Genomic DNA, 15,648 nt, shown 5'->3' with positions numbered 1-15,648 from the left:
TGGCCCGCTCGCTCCCTCGCTCTCCCTCACACACACGCGCGCGCGCCCGTCCGCCCGCCGCCGCCCCTGACCGTCACCGTCCCGGCGCGCCTGCGCACAAGCCCCGCTCGCGCGGGCGGGGACACCCCACCTCCCCACCCGGGAAACAGCACCGCGGAGCGGATTGGCCGCGGCTCTCTCCCGATCCCGCCCCCAGTGGCAGGGGGAGCCAATCGGGGCTTGGCCTTGCGCGAGGCAGCGGGCGGCGTGCCTCGGCCTCGAGCGTGAGGTGCGGAGGCGGCCGCGGGCGGCGGGTGAGGGGGGACGGCGGCCCTCGGCCCCCTCAGCCGCACCGGCGGCGCCTCCGTTCCTTCTCGCCGGCTGCAGCCCGGTCACCGGCACGACCGGCCCCCGCCGAGCTAGTTACCCTTCCTTCTGACTTAAGGTGACCTGCTGCCGCCCTCACCTCAGCCACCGCGTCTGACATCAGCACCCCCGAGGCCTGCGCCCGGCTGCCCCTGCCCTCCCTCCTCTGCCCGCATCGACCCCAGGGGCCTAAATCTGGTGGTGTAAACATGACAGGGAAAGCTGATTTCAAGCAGAGACTGTGAGCGGTCCTAGCCCCAGCGGTCAGGCCGGTTAAGCGACGGAGGCGGTGGGGTACCCGCAGGGATGTGGAGCGGAGAGCTGCTCAGGGAGGTTTCTGCTGGGCCTGAGGGAAGGGGTCATGCCTTACCCTGCCTCTCCATAGTCGGGAGGAGGTTCCACACCTCCTCCTTGGTGGGTACGCACATAAAGTTCAGCAGGACCAGAAAACTTGAGATCGGGTACTTTGAAAGTCCACAGTTGCTGCAGTTTCCATCCTGGAAATGCCATGAGAAATGCGAGCTTTGGTCACTGGTGTTCTCTGATGCTTCTGCCTATCCAACTGATGCTGATCTATGGCTTGCCAATACTCTGGTGTATTTGTATCTTGCCTTAAAATTAGGAGGTGAAACAAGTGATAAATGGGCTGCTTTGTGCCATTTTTGAAAAGGGTGAGCAATATGACCCAAATGCCTAGTTAGCTTAATAGCTATCCTAACCAAAATAGAAAATCTGATGTGGAATTCAAATATAAAAATTTGAAAGGAAGGAACATAATACAAGTCTACACAGTGTTTTAGTAAAAGTAGCTGTTAATACTGTTTTGAGGACATACTTGACTCAGACTTAGTGCTGCATGATATGAACATTGGGTGCATGCAGTGCCAATAAACCATGCAAATGGAATTTGCTGCCAGATCTCAAGAAGAGGAAGTCTGTAGGAAAACTTAGTTGAAAGAGATGGTGTCTGAAGAGGTTCCAATAGTAGGTCCTGTGTTCTATGACATTTTTAGCAATTATTTGGAAACGGATTTAAACCTGCTGCTACAAAACTTCATCTCCAGGTTTAATGGAGTCCTAAATAATGAGGAGGAGGGGGCACTGATCAGAACGGTTTGTAGAAGCATCCCATTCAAACTTAGTGAATTTTAATCCAGCCAAATGTAAAGCCGTCATTCTTAAGAACCGAGTGTGGAGGCTGTAACTGCAGAATAGAAGACTACATCCTGGAAAGGTAATAACTTTGAGAAGGATTTAAGGGTCAGAATAAGTAAGCAATCAGATAAGGCCTCTCCTGTATGGTGCTATGGCAGAAGAGGATTAATCAATGTATAAACAAAGGAATAAAAAAATGTTGATTTTGCTTCTCATGTTTGGCCTCAACAATGCCATCCAGAGGGTAGTGCATACAGTTCTGTTTTTCAGTTTTTAAGAAGCACGTTGGAAAATAAGAGCAAAAGAGTGAAGCAAAATATTCTGATGGCTGGAGAAAATGCATTACACTGGGAGGTTTTAAGAGCTCAGGCTGTTAAGAGTTATCTAAAAGAGGATTGGGAGGTGACTTGATTGTAGCGTATAGGAACATTCCTGGGGGAAAGTACAGAATATTAAAGGGCTCTTTAATCTATTGAAGAAAGGCATAAAAAGAAGTAATGGCCGGAGGCAAAAGCCAGACGAATTCAAAGAGGAAATAAGATGCACATTTTTACATGGTTAACCACCAGAACACATTCCCAAGAGAAGCTGAGGATTTTCCATTGCTTTATGTCTTCTCTTGAAGATTAGATGTATTTCTGAAAATTATTTTTTAGCCAAGCAGAAGTTATGCTTTATTTTATTGGATGATTACAGGTTGAAATCTGATGGTCCGTGATATGCATAGTGTCAGGTTAATTTAGTGGGACCATCATGGTTTAAGTTTTAAATGCCAGAAGCAGACATTTCGTTAATAACCATGAACATTAGAATCAATTTTTTTTTGCCTTGAAATACTTATGCTCCATAAAAAAGCTGATCTGAATTAAGGCTTTGGCTGCAGAATATACTTACTAAGACACTATCTAAAGGTTTTGGACTTTTGCTTCCTACATTTACACTCTTGGGATTACTTGGAAAAATTTCTCTGCATTTCCATTTAAATTTCTGAAAGAATAGATCCTGACAAGAAAATTTCTTACAAAGTCTGGATAATAATCCTCCAAGAAGTATTTCACAACATGAACATCAATTATATAAAATTGCCTCAAGGCCAAGGGAATCGGAATGCACAAAATGAATCCTGATAGATTTCCTATATTGTAGATTATATGTATTTATATGTTGCATATGTTTGCCTCGACCAGTCTTAACCTCACTTGAGGCATTATCATAACATGAACAATTAAATTACCAATGGAGGAGCTACTATTACTGAAGGAGGGATGAGTGAAATATAAATAAGATTTCAGATCAGCAGCTTGGCAGAGAAACACGATAAGACCACCCCTGAAATGGTACATGATCAGTTTTTCTGTCTTGAGAATGGAAGGTGTGCTGTCATTTCTCTGCCTTCGGAGAAATGTGTGATGCTAATCCTGAAAGATACATGTGCTTCCTAATTTACATGCTTCCCTTTTTCCTGGCTCTTGAGCAGAAAATGCAAAGACAGGAGCTGAAAAACAAGCTGCCGCCTTCTTTTGTGCATTTTCCCAGAGTCAAGCCACAAACAATCTCCCCTTAACCATAGAACAAACTGAAATCTGTTAATTAACTTCATGATGAATTCTGGAATGAGATCTGAATAACTGTACAGGAAAAAAAAATCACAGTGATTACAAAGGATAAAGGGAGACTTGTCTTTATATTATGCACTTGGTAACTTAAAAAAGCAAAAAGTGTTTGTGTGTGTGGTTGAAACTTGTTTACTTTGACTTTGAACTATTAGTGTGAAAATTACATGACATTAATACTGAAGTAGCTTTTAAATTACCTTTGTGCATTTAAAGTAAATAACCATTGCAGTGGGCACTCCAAGAGGACTGTAGAGTGCACCGTATAATGGAACTTTTCCAGAAAATGTGTTTCTTTGTACTGTCTGCAATAGATGGCCCCATAGCTGTTCTGAATACATTTCAGCTTACCACACAAGTGCTGTCTGAGCATGACACCCGTAAAACATGCATTTTCAAGGATGCCTGGCAAACCAGCATACTCGCAGCCGTGTTCCCACAGGCTGTAAATATCTGACAAGACAGCTGTGGGAGTCGATGGCAAATGAGGTGCAGAATACATCATGCTCACAGCTACTGCTGTGACCACCCTGCCCAAGTGATAGGAGCAGAACCAGGAGTTCCTTTTTGAAGCAGAACATCTTGCTTGGCATCCATTTGGATGACCACTGTCTATTTAAGGTACTCGTTCTGCCTTGTAAAGCTTTAAACAATTGGAGACCAGTTTATCTGAGTCATCAGCAGCCAGTTGCTTTTCTCTCCTAATATAACTGAAGGAGCAGGTGGCAGGGCATTCTTCAGGATTGTGGAACTTGTTTTCTGTCATCATCTGAAATAGTTTGAATCTGGTCATCATTTTGTGCAATAGACATCTGTTTGATAGCATTTTGTGAAGAGATTAAAACTATTTAAGAGTGCATGATGAAGGGTGGAAAGGAGTATTTGTAGAGGTCTGAATGGCTAGTTTCCTGTTGAAATAATTATTCTAATGCTGCTAGGGTTTTGTTATATTATTAATGATGTTAAAGTGCCTGGAGTGAGAGGAAGGCTTCATTTTAGACAATTTTGAATGTAAATTAATAAAATGTGCTAATCGTACCAGGTTTATTATAATTTTTTAAAGAAATTGGTGACCTGAGTACCCAGATTTGAGAAGGCAAGAGTGTACTTATCATAGGATTTACTCTTGAAAAATACACGGGAGAATAAGGCAATATATATTCTTTCCAATTAATACATATTACTGTAAGCAAAAAAACCGAGAGTGCTTTAATTTGTTCTTGAGTATGAGCTATTGCAGTAGTTCAGTGAATGACCACTGGGGAAGTGCTAATGTTCCATTACAGCAGTGGGAGAAAGAACATACTGAAGGGTTTTCAGCTCACTTACGCTGTACTTGGTCATTGCTGAGTTCTGCACAATACTTTCTTAGTAATCAATTTAAGGTATTAAAATAGAGCTTATCTCTGTACAAGTTACCAATCATGAATTCCAGTGATAGATTTTTCAATAGAACTTAAAAGAATTTAGCTATCTTTAGTACAAATGTATTTAATGAACCAGTGTAGCACGTCTCTTATCTAAGGTCTAACAACTGTGTTATTCTCCATGGGTAAAAAAAAGTCGTTTGGAAAGAATAAGGCTTGGTTCTTGTCTCCTCCTTGTTGATATTCTGATTGCTATGCTAAAAACTTCACCAACTGCAATAAAAATTAGTTCAATGACTTGCTGCAATCCCCTGAATTCAATTTAGCCTGGTTATGCATTTATTTCTGCAGGATAATGCTCAAAGTTCCATATGTAAGATTGCCTTTTTGATTTTTTGTTTGGTTTTATAACACTTTCCCTGTATTACTTGCCTTTGTAAATTTGTTAAATTCTTTAGGCAAGTATCCTTGTTCACACACTCTTAAATTGCTGTAGCATTTGCGTATGATAGGGGAAGGTCACGGCATACCTCAGAAATCTGATCCATCGGCAGACCAGATAAACTGAAACATGAAGGCCCAAATAACATTAACTTAGCTTTGTTTAAATGGTGGATGTTTAGCTTCAGAGTTACAGGCCTGGATTTTCCAGGGAGTGGAATCAGGTGGCTTTGCTGTGTCCCTACTTTAGCACAGGGTGGCACAGCAGCACATGTTCTTATGTCACAAGACGTACCTCTTATCATACTGCCACCCCATTTAGATGAGGGCCGAGTATGCCCATCATTATGGAATCTGCCCAGCTGCTTGGGTTGGTTTTAATTTTTTTCTCCATGTGTCTATATTGGCATATAATCTTGGAAAGGCACAGAATTTTAGTGACCAGGTAATTGTATGCAGATACAAGGTGTACAATGTGATTTGTTATAACAAACAAGAATAAAAAGGTTGAAAACAAGTAATAAAAGAGACTGCAGTGATAGGATGTCCTCTGTAAAGTCATTCCAGGAATGCAGTTGTTATAGTCTATTCATTCTTCTGTGAACTTAAATCCATGCGTTAAACCATGTCACATGCCATTTCAAACATAATTCAGATAAGATGACGTTATTTAAGGAGTGTTTCTATTATGTTAAAAAATGAGATTATTCCATTTTTTATGTTATCTTAAATTATTATATGTCCTCAATTATAGCATGAGAGTATCTTACAATCATTAATTGTCAACTCCTGAGAACAACTCTATGAGGGAGTGGAATGCTAATTACCACCCCCTTCATTTTTCAACTGGGAAGGAGATACAGATTTTGTAACAGTTTCATTATACTTCCATTTCTTCCGTTTTCCCAGGTTCCTGTAATTTTAATTTTTTAATGTTGTAATCTGCTGTCCATATGGTGGGAAAATGGAGATTTTCTTTCCCTGTGGTGTCTCAGAGAGACTAACAAATCTTAAGGCAAGAACAAACCCTTGGTCTTTTTGCCTCTTCATCCCAGGTTTTTGAACTGAAAACAATTAAATTTGGGAAGGTGGGAGAGAAGTTGGTTGCTTTGTGTGTGGGTAGGGTTTGTTTGCTCTTTTTTCAGAAACAAGAAATCAAAAAATAGGAGGAGGTTTAGATCCCTGCTTTTTCAAAAGCTTAATAATACCTAGTTGTGGGTGTGAAACTCCCATTTCTGGAAGTGTTTCTTCACTTTGGCTACCAGGGATTAAATTGCAGAATTGCTTGTTTTTACTCGGAAAAGCTGACTGTGCCTTCATTCCCATGCTCTCCTTTATTTACAGCGTTTGTCTATGGAAGAGACAAGTTACTAACCCGGTGCATGCACCTGTTTGGGTACCATCACTGCATTATTTTATAGCTATATTTTATTACTAGCAAGACAACAGAGGAGGGATAAAATAAAATAAAAAAAAAAAAAACAAACCAAAACTTGTGTGTAGCTCTTCATCAACCTAGAGCCCAGAATTAGAGGGTTCCTTCTTCCACACATCATCTGAACTTCTGTGGTTATACAATACTTGCAGCCTTTTTATCACTGTAATTTCTGCAGATCCCTTAAAGATATTTGTCCTTTAAGAAAGGAATAAGTTCTTTCATGCTGACTTGCATCAACTGCAATTATTGCATATTGGATCGAATTTTGTGTGCAGGAGTGGGAGTTACATCCGTGTCTGCAAGCCAACTGTGCTGCAGGGGCAAACAACTGCTGAGAACTCTTGGCAGCAGGAAGCTTCTTGCTGGAGCACGTCGAGAGCAGCAGGGATCCCAGCTCCCGGTTCCCCAGCGGCAGAACCTGCTCGCTGATGGGCCAGTTCAGAGAACATATCCCCAGTCCAAGGATGAAAACAAGCCTCTCCATAGGGCATTGCAGAGTTGGGGGGCGCCCAGGACCCCCGTCAGAGACAAGGTGATCACATCCTAGGAGTTACAGCTTCATGGAAAAAAGAAAAAAGTGCCTTTTCTAGAGGCTAGATGCATTCTGATTACTCAAACTCATCAAAGGGATGCACCCCACACTAAAGTAATGGGAAGGAAATCGTGGGAATCAACCTGAATAGCAGGAGCAGAGAGTTTACCACGTGGCATCCTAGGACATGAAAGGGAGGAGAAAGGCAGCATGTTCAAATCCTACCATCAGGCTCAAAAGTTCATGTGCAGGAAACTAGGCAAAGCATGTACGTGCCAAATAGATCACTAGGGAAGACAGATTTGATATGATAAAAGAATCGGGATGTGAAGTATAAGATCTACAGCAGATGGCAATTTGCCTTAGCCCATACAGGTGCATGTTTTAATCAGTTTTGGACTTTTTTTCTTGGAAAATCCCAAATTGCCAAGATTATGTAATGGAGCTAATTCATGTTAAGGGTGTGTCAAGTTAGTCATCATTAGAGTAGGACGAGTGAAAGCTTCCCTAAGGTTCTTTCTAACAACATTTGTTCATTTTCCATTCGGAGGTGGAAAAGAAGCCACAATTTGGGGAATATGTTCATAATTCATACTAATTATGAATTCTCTTGGGTTTCAGGAGCACCATTTGTAACCATAGCTCTTATTACAAATGAGGTCGTCCATATTAGAATGAAGACCTGATCTGCAGCCAATAAAAAATATGTGTGAGCATGTTAAGCTGTGTAGTATTTTCATTTTAACTCCTAACCTTCAAACTGCAGTCTAGAGGCCAAAACTAAGCCCTTGTGCTCCTTGTGCAATTCAGTGGAAAAGGCAGATACTTTGACAGACAGACCAGGAAGTCTATAGGCTGATGAGAGAGCTCTTTGGAGGTAGCTGATAACAAACCAAATGCAAGGATGGTTCTGAAACTCCATCCCACACCTCAGGCAGGACTAGAAGTGAGATACCTTGAATTATATGTGATACACGATCTACTGATGGTAGTCAGTTACGAGTATTTTTATAAATAATTGGGTAGATCTCACTTTTTTACAGGAGTAAATGCCCAGTTTTGATGTAAATGCCTAGTGGTCAGAGCTCTTGCCTGGGAAGGACCTTTCTAAGCCCTTTTAACAATGTGATAGCCAATATTAATTCACTCTCACTATTGTCCTGTTTGTTGCAGGTGGGTTGAAAACATCCACAACATCACCAAGAGCCGCCTTCTTTCAATCTTCTGAAAATGCCAGTGAGCCACCTCCCTTGGTCTTCCATCGTCGGGATATTATGTGCTCCCAGTCCTGGGGAGGGTCTCAGGGAAAAGGCTAGGTATGCTCAACACACATGATGATACTTGGAACAACTTGCTTGCCTTACCGCTGCACCCTTTTCCAGATAATGCAACCCATGCATCCCAGGGCAATTCAGAACCTGTATGACAAGTATTTTGAATGTAACTGGTAGTTCTACAGGCTCTCGCTCTCAGGGTAGCATGCACATGCTGCTTTTCTTAATTACACAGAAAGTTCTCAGAATTATGTGGGTGTCTGTGATATTCCCTCAAATGTAAATTAACCCTTAAAATATCATCATGAGGTAAGTAATTAAAATTTTAGGGGTGGTGAGTTAAAATACATAGGGTTATATGACTTGCCCTCAGATATCCAAGTCCTCAAATAAGAAGTGCATTGTCATGATGGGTAGGTTCTACAATATTTACTTTGGGCACCAGAAATGGGACTCCGGTGGATTCATTTGGCCAAGTTCAAGAAAACTACCTATAAATCTGCTGTGACAACTGTCTGACCCTAGAGGTATGTAAAAATTCCTACCACCTACTCATTTGTGCTGGCAGTTCCCCCAGTCACTAAACTGGAGTGCCCATGACTGCACAGGCAGCAGTGACGGGTAGGGCCAGGCTGTCGGCTGAATCCTGCCATGGTTCAGGAACACAGCAAAGAGATGTCTGTATTCCACCTGAATCCCTGGAGAAGCCTACTCTGCTATGCACGCCTGGAGCCTCGTAGTGCTGAGTCCAGTGTTGTTCACAGAGAAACCACAGGCTTCTGTGAAAAGGGTGAGGGAAGAGAAGCACCAGAGCGTATCCTTCCCATAACAGCTTAATAAGCGTAGTCAACTAGGGAGTGGGAAATTTAAATTCAGTTTCACCTTGGCCTGATGGGTGGCAACCCACTGATGACTCAGAAGGCTGCTGTAGCCACTAGGTTATGGCATAATCAAGGGCATTGCATCTTCCATCCCTCCTCCTGAATTTAGACTTGGCTGTAAAACGCAGAGGGCTAGAAAGAGATCTAGGAAGACAGCACATGTCTTGCACTTTGGTGATTGGGATGTAGGAGATACGCATTTGATGGAGCTTAACTGCTTTGGCTGAAAAGGGAGCAGAGGGACTTGATGAGATGATCTGAATCAACAGGTACTGGGAGTTGCAGTACTTGTATTGGAGGCCTCCTAGGTCCTGCCCTTGGAGTTCAGTGAGATTAGTCACACAACAAAAGTTAAGCAGCTGTAGATTTGGAGTCAGGATATGTAAATGGTAGAAATTGGCCAGGAATGCAAGACTGCTGATTCACAGAGCTGTGGTGCAACCATGCTTAAAGCATAACTTTAGGATGAAGGAGCTCTGCGTTAGTTTGCCTGTACATCTTCTAGTACCACTCTTGTGATCTGCTTTGGCTTCTGAAAAGCAAGCAATAAAATATGATGTATAGCAAGAGAAGCATTTTTTAAAGAAGTTATTAATTTTGGAGTCAGTGGGAGACTACATATCTTTTTGATCACTGTATTTTAGAAAAAAAATTGTTTAAACATGACTGGAGGAACTTGCAGTATAGGTTAATCAGTTAAGAGCCTGAGTGTTCTAAGGATTGTTTAGTTTTGCACCTTTATTGTCCTAGAAACTACATACTGCTGATGAAGGGGCTTTTAAAACCAGCTTAGCCAGACAACAAAGGAAGACAAAACACTATTCATGAAGGGGCTGAAGTTGTCGCACTCACCTCATCTTAAATTTTGTGGTTTTTCTGGCTAATCGAGTATTTTTCTCCTTATTTCTTGTAGGCTGAAAATGCTCACTTTCTGTAATGTGGTTTTGCCTTACGACTGTCCTGCTGTCCACCTCTGTATATCCGGATATAGATGTGCACGTATGCATGCACACATTTTTTAATATGCCTTGTTATCATTAGCTCTGTCTACTTTCTCCCCTCCATTTGTTTGGTCAATACTTAACCCATGTATGCAGTCAGGAGAACTCTTAAAAGTCTCTTTGGTTTTGTGTACATAGTGTGTCTGGCAGAGCTTCTGCAGCCGCAGACTGTACAACCACTTCTGTCCTACTCTTTAATCCTACCAGCACTGGTGGAGTGCTCACGCTTCTGGTCATATGGTAGTACCAGGGCCATGTTACTATATTTCACTGTATTTTTCTCACCCTTTAAGTGCCAGCTGAAGGAAAGCACTGACAGAGTCCTCCTGACAATAAGAGCAACAAGGGCAAAATTGGATTTGTTCTGGAAAAAAAAAATCCAGACAGAATCACTCCCTTAGTAGAGTCATTTCTTTGTGGGATATAGCTTCTAAGTCCTACCTAGGACAGGACTCTTCCTCATTTTTCCTAGTGAACTTGGACTTCATTAAGAAACTGGAGACACAAAGTCAGAGTGGCACAGTTGCTTGAGGACATATCATATGTCCTTGAATGAGTATGAAAATAATTATTCAATATAATTTACACAACCAAATCATAAACAAAGCCTAACTAAAATGTTAAAGTTTCGTGGATAGAATCGCAGCTTTCTGAGTATTATCCAGTATGTAAATAGAGTTTACCCTTCTGTCCTAGAGAAATTTCCAGCCTTGTGAGTCTGCAAGATTTGGCGTTCATGCTAGTAGCAGCTTGCTCTGTGTTGTGTCCAAAGAATAATGGAGAGAACAAGACAAACATGGTAAAGCAATGACTAACAAACAGCCCTATTTCAGGTGCAGACTTAATAAGAACACCACCTTAGCTCAACAAAATCACCCCCCTCCAACAAAACCCTCGCTAAAATGGGACTGGGACTTCTGTACCCAGCAAGAAATGGCATCTAGATGGTGCAAGAAACTCTTGGTCGTGCTGCTGTTGAATATAATGTTCAGTGAAATCCTGGCAAACAGTCCTTTACCCAAGTGGTGGACCCTATTGTTTAAATGACAACTGCCTGCAAGATTTTTAATGAAGATGCAGTAGTTTTTTCTGTAATTTAACGAGCTGGTTTGATTTTTGAAACAAGTGCTTGGAAAAGCCACGCGTCAGGCTCTCTTAATACGAGCTCAATGTCTGTTGAGGTGCAGTCTTGCAGCACCCCAACAAGCTGAGCAGGGCAGCCCCGATGATGGCAGCTGGGATGAGCTGCAGCCCAACGATGGCTGGGCAAAGGCACAGCAAGGAGGTAGGGCCACGTTCAAGCCAGGAAGGCAAATCAAGGAGGCAAGGGCAGGATCAGTCACAAGGCCAGGCATACCCCAGCCTGAGGAGACTTCACACAGCTCTTTTCTCTGCGGTCTTGTCCCAGGTTACAAGAGCTGGCCCTGAACACAGGCACCAAACCCCTTGGAGCAGGAGAAAGAGGTTGCAGAGTGTGTTGGTGCATGAAGGACCCTGACACTGTGAAAACTAAAATGCAGTTGTATTTGTTAGGGCATGCAAAGTACTTGCAAGAAAACCTGAAACCAGCGTAAATCACAAATCTGAAACTCAGATCAGATTCTGTGTAAGCCTGGCTAAGTTTTATGATCTGTATCACTGAACCTCAGCCATGTGTTCAACAAATCTGGCTTGATTTATATATTTTGGCTTAAATGGTTTAAAAACTGAAGTTTAAAAAGTTTGTATAAATAGTCATTTATAGCCTTCTGGTTTCAGCTGCTTTTTTTGGCCACATACAGTTACTAATTAAGTACTCTCTTCATGCAGAGATGGAGGAAGCCTGTATGCATGAACCTGGGTGGCACTTAAAAAAAACTTAGAAAATGTCACCTTTTACTTTAAGGGTTATTTCTTACAAGACAGTCTGTGGAGGTTTTCAGTATGAAGTGATCTCTGAATTAAAGCAGCCACACTATGCTCCCAAATTCATAATTACAAAAGAATACCTCTTTGTAATACCTCACCATGAAATGTTTAATTTCCAGTGAAGATACTGACTAGTGCTGTGATTCGGCAAGGACTTATCTTTATGCATCGTGCTCACGCATCCTTTTGGAGTCATGGGGGTTGCACTCGGTGCTAAAAGTTGAATATGTCTGAATCTTGGCAAGGTCGTAAAAGGTTTGAAATGAGTTTTGAGAAGCCTGCGAAACAACTGCTAATAGAATTAAGATACAGCTTCTTTTCTTAGTGTTGAAATACTCTCTGTAAAGACAATAAATAGATTGAAACTTAAAGAAATTATTGACGTCAAGGTTGATAGTTGCTTAATGGGCCTCCAGGGCTCTCAACTCCAAATAACATCCAGAGGAGCCAGAAGTCTTCAACACCTCTGCAAGCCATTATGTTGTTAGCAGGCATAAACCTTATCAAGTCCTTTTTCCTCTCTGTGCTTCTGTACCAATAATAGGGAAATAAGGACACTGATTTCCTTTGTAGATCAACTGATGAAAAGTGCCAGAAAAGCTGTTATCAATGAATACCTGCATTTGTGAATACTTTCGATGTAGCCTTTCAGACGCGGGAACCTTGGCACCCATGTAGAAAAATATTACTACATTGAATCCACTGATGTTTCCTTACCGTGAACAATTCAAATATGAAGTATAAACTGCCAGCACAGTCCTTGATAAAACAAAATTGATACTCTGCAAAAGCTGTTTTCACACTCTTCCCCATATGGTCTAGCTGCACGCCAAATAAAATCAAGAATATAGGGTTATAACAACATTTGTTTGTTGTGCTTGAAAATTGATGTCAACGTCCTGTACATGTCCTCTAACTATAGCAAAACAGTAAAAAAGTCACACCACAGCATGCATGTTTCCCATGTTTAGCATGAAACTATTTCACAAAGGCATAAAACCAAAGAAGAATATAACGCTGAAGATGACAAGAGAGAAGCTTTCAGGAGGAATGTCTGCTAACAGAAATACCGACCTTACGGAAAGCATATCAGATCTTCCCGTGGCCAACAGCCGCAGCCTCTGCAGTGGGTATCTCCAAGGGCTGGGAGAAGAGCAGGACCCTCATGGGCAGGAGGTGGCCCTGGCCCCAGTGGCTGGGCAAGGCTGGGAGAGGTGTCCAGCTGCCTCCCGCAGTGGCACTGGGCTGTCGCTTTGATATGCCCATCTGGGTGATGCCTCCTCTGCCAGGGCTTGCACTCACTGACAGCCATCCTACCGAAATCCCTTCGTGCACCCAGACCTGCGACAGGTCAGGAAACAGCCCTGGCGTGGAGATCCCACCTCTGGTTGCTCGTGTACTGCAGCTCTCTGCTCCGGCATCTGGGCACAGTGAGTTGAAAGCAGATGATAGAAATTCATGGAGGTAAGTGTTTAAAAACCACACAGGGCTGGGATCAGAGTTTGCTTCCACAAAGGGCTCTTCAGGCGTGGGAATAAAGCTTCATGAGGTGGAGAGGGGAGAAGAGAGCGTTTCACCTGAAAAAAGTTTTGTATAAAGAGCAGAGCTGACAGAGGAGTACAAAGTTTGATCAGAAAAAAAAAAAATCGCAGGACAAAATTTACAGACTGTGGGCACGAGGGGGGGAGGCTGCAAAATGATTAGCTAAAAGAAGCTGGGGAAAACACGTGGAACTGTTTTTTAATTACTCTGTCTGGGAAAAGATTATATAGAGATTAAGGGAAGCGCATGTTTGCAGAGATAATACAGCTTGAGGGACAGCCAAGAGATCAGAGGTTGTCCTGAGCTTTACCAGTCGTCCAGTGCCTTTCAGCTGGTGAAGCCACGTACTGCAGCACTCACTGGGAGTGAAATACTGCCGGCACTGACTGGCAGGGCTCTACATTCATACTGTGCAGGTGCTTCAGACTGTGCCAGGCCAAAGCAACAGCATAGATTATGGTGAAAGGACTCGAGCGCGGCAAATCAAAACGTTTTTTTGGTTAGGATTATTGTAACTTAAAGACCAGCCTAGGCATGCACCTACATAGTGTACTGCAGGTAGGTCCGGGTACGTCGGTGTGCCACGCACTGAGATACCGCAGACGGCTCTTGCCTGTGCTCCATGCCCACCGACAGCTGTGTGCCTGCATTCGTCCAGTGCCAAGCCCCAGCAGAAAAGCCTCCTGGGAGCAGTATATTGACTTTGAATCAGCACCAGGCTAATGTGATAACATGGCTTTCAATTGGCTGCTCAGGCAGAGCTCACTTGGGTCTGAGGGGATTATACCATGGACGGTTACGCTATATAAAGGCTGCTCGAAAGGTACTTGTATAATGAAAAAACCCATCACTATTCCTAATTGCTTTATTTATTCAGCTATATTACTACCCTGTTTTACTGAGTGCCAGTTTGCTCCAAAAAATTTGACTATTATCCTCCTCTTCCCTCAGAAAACTGCTGTTAGTCCAGGCCCTCTGGGGAAGCTACATATCGAAAACCAGTAGGTATAAAAAGCTGGCTGCTACAATCAGGGCAGAGACTTGGATTGAAATGGTGCAAATTGGCACATGGCAACCAATAGTGAGTAGTGCTGCATCAACGCAGAGCAGCTCCTGGTGCATTTTTCTCAGCCTCTTGCCAGCCTGGGTCCATCTTTGCTCATTATCTGGAGGTGGGAACCAGCTTTTACACAGGTAATCAAGTCCAAACTTGTCTATCTGCTGTTTTGTAAAGCAGGAGCTTTCTCTAGCCTTTTCATCAGCAGCTGTCTTTCCTCTTTGAAATCTTACCTGATGTGTGTAAAATTAGTTGCAGTATTAGCCCCCCTAAAATTTGAGTGAATCCCATGTGTGTCACTGTGTTCTGCCTGAAAGAGCTGTTGATGCAGCTTTTGATACCACCGAAGGGTACTTGTCAGGAGAGAGCTTGGTGGTTTCTCTCCAGTTAATATATGGCCATTTTTGTAATAGAAAACAAGAGTTAACTATGTGAAAGAAAAAAATGTCTGAAATGAATGAAAAATACAAATCATGAGTTTGTCTGTGAAACTGTAAATATCTCTCAGGTCTGCCTCTGCCCAACTCAGCTGTGTTATGCTTCCAATAAAATACTTGCTACTCAACATGGCCAAACTTAAAGAAAAACTGGGGGGGAGGGATGGGGGTGGGGTCTATTTATTTTTTTTTAACACAGCTGTGGATTTGCGACCCTATCCTTCCTCCCCCATACTGTTCTATACTCTAGTCAATGAGCCCCTCAGGGCTTTTCTTTTTTGGAGAGAATTTGAGGCATTGAGTGCTACTTGAAAAAGATACTATCAGTAGCCAGATATTTGCAGTGTTTTGATGTGAGTAAAGATCTGTAGTTAAAAAGTTTAAGTTAAAAATCAGAGTAAAATATCTGAAAAGGCAAACCTGGATTTACTCTTCCTGAGATCGTGGTGAGACAATGTGTTTCATTAAATAGTACACATCCTGTTTCTGTGTTACTGATTGGTTTATGCTGATGAACTTCAAAAATGTCTATCATAAAATTACACACATGCACTACTTTGCCAAGTTTCATAGCTGTACAGAAATATATCTGAGCAGATGATACCTTATGCTACTCAAAATCTAGGAGTAGGCTACCTAGCTGTAACTAACTTGAAA

Source organism: Haliaeetus leucocephalus, unplaced genomic scaffold (genome assembly GCF_000737465.1).
Source record: "Haliaeetus leucocephalus isolate CR32 unplaced genomic scaffold, Haliaeetus_leucocephalus-4.0 Scaffold944, whole genome shotgun sequence".
Classification (NCBI taxonomy): Eukaryota; Metazoa; Chordata; class Aves; order Accipitriformes; family Accipitridae; genus Haliaeetus; species Haliaeetus leucocephalus.
Note: the sequence above shows the minus strand (reverse complement) of the source record.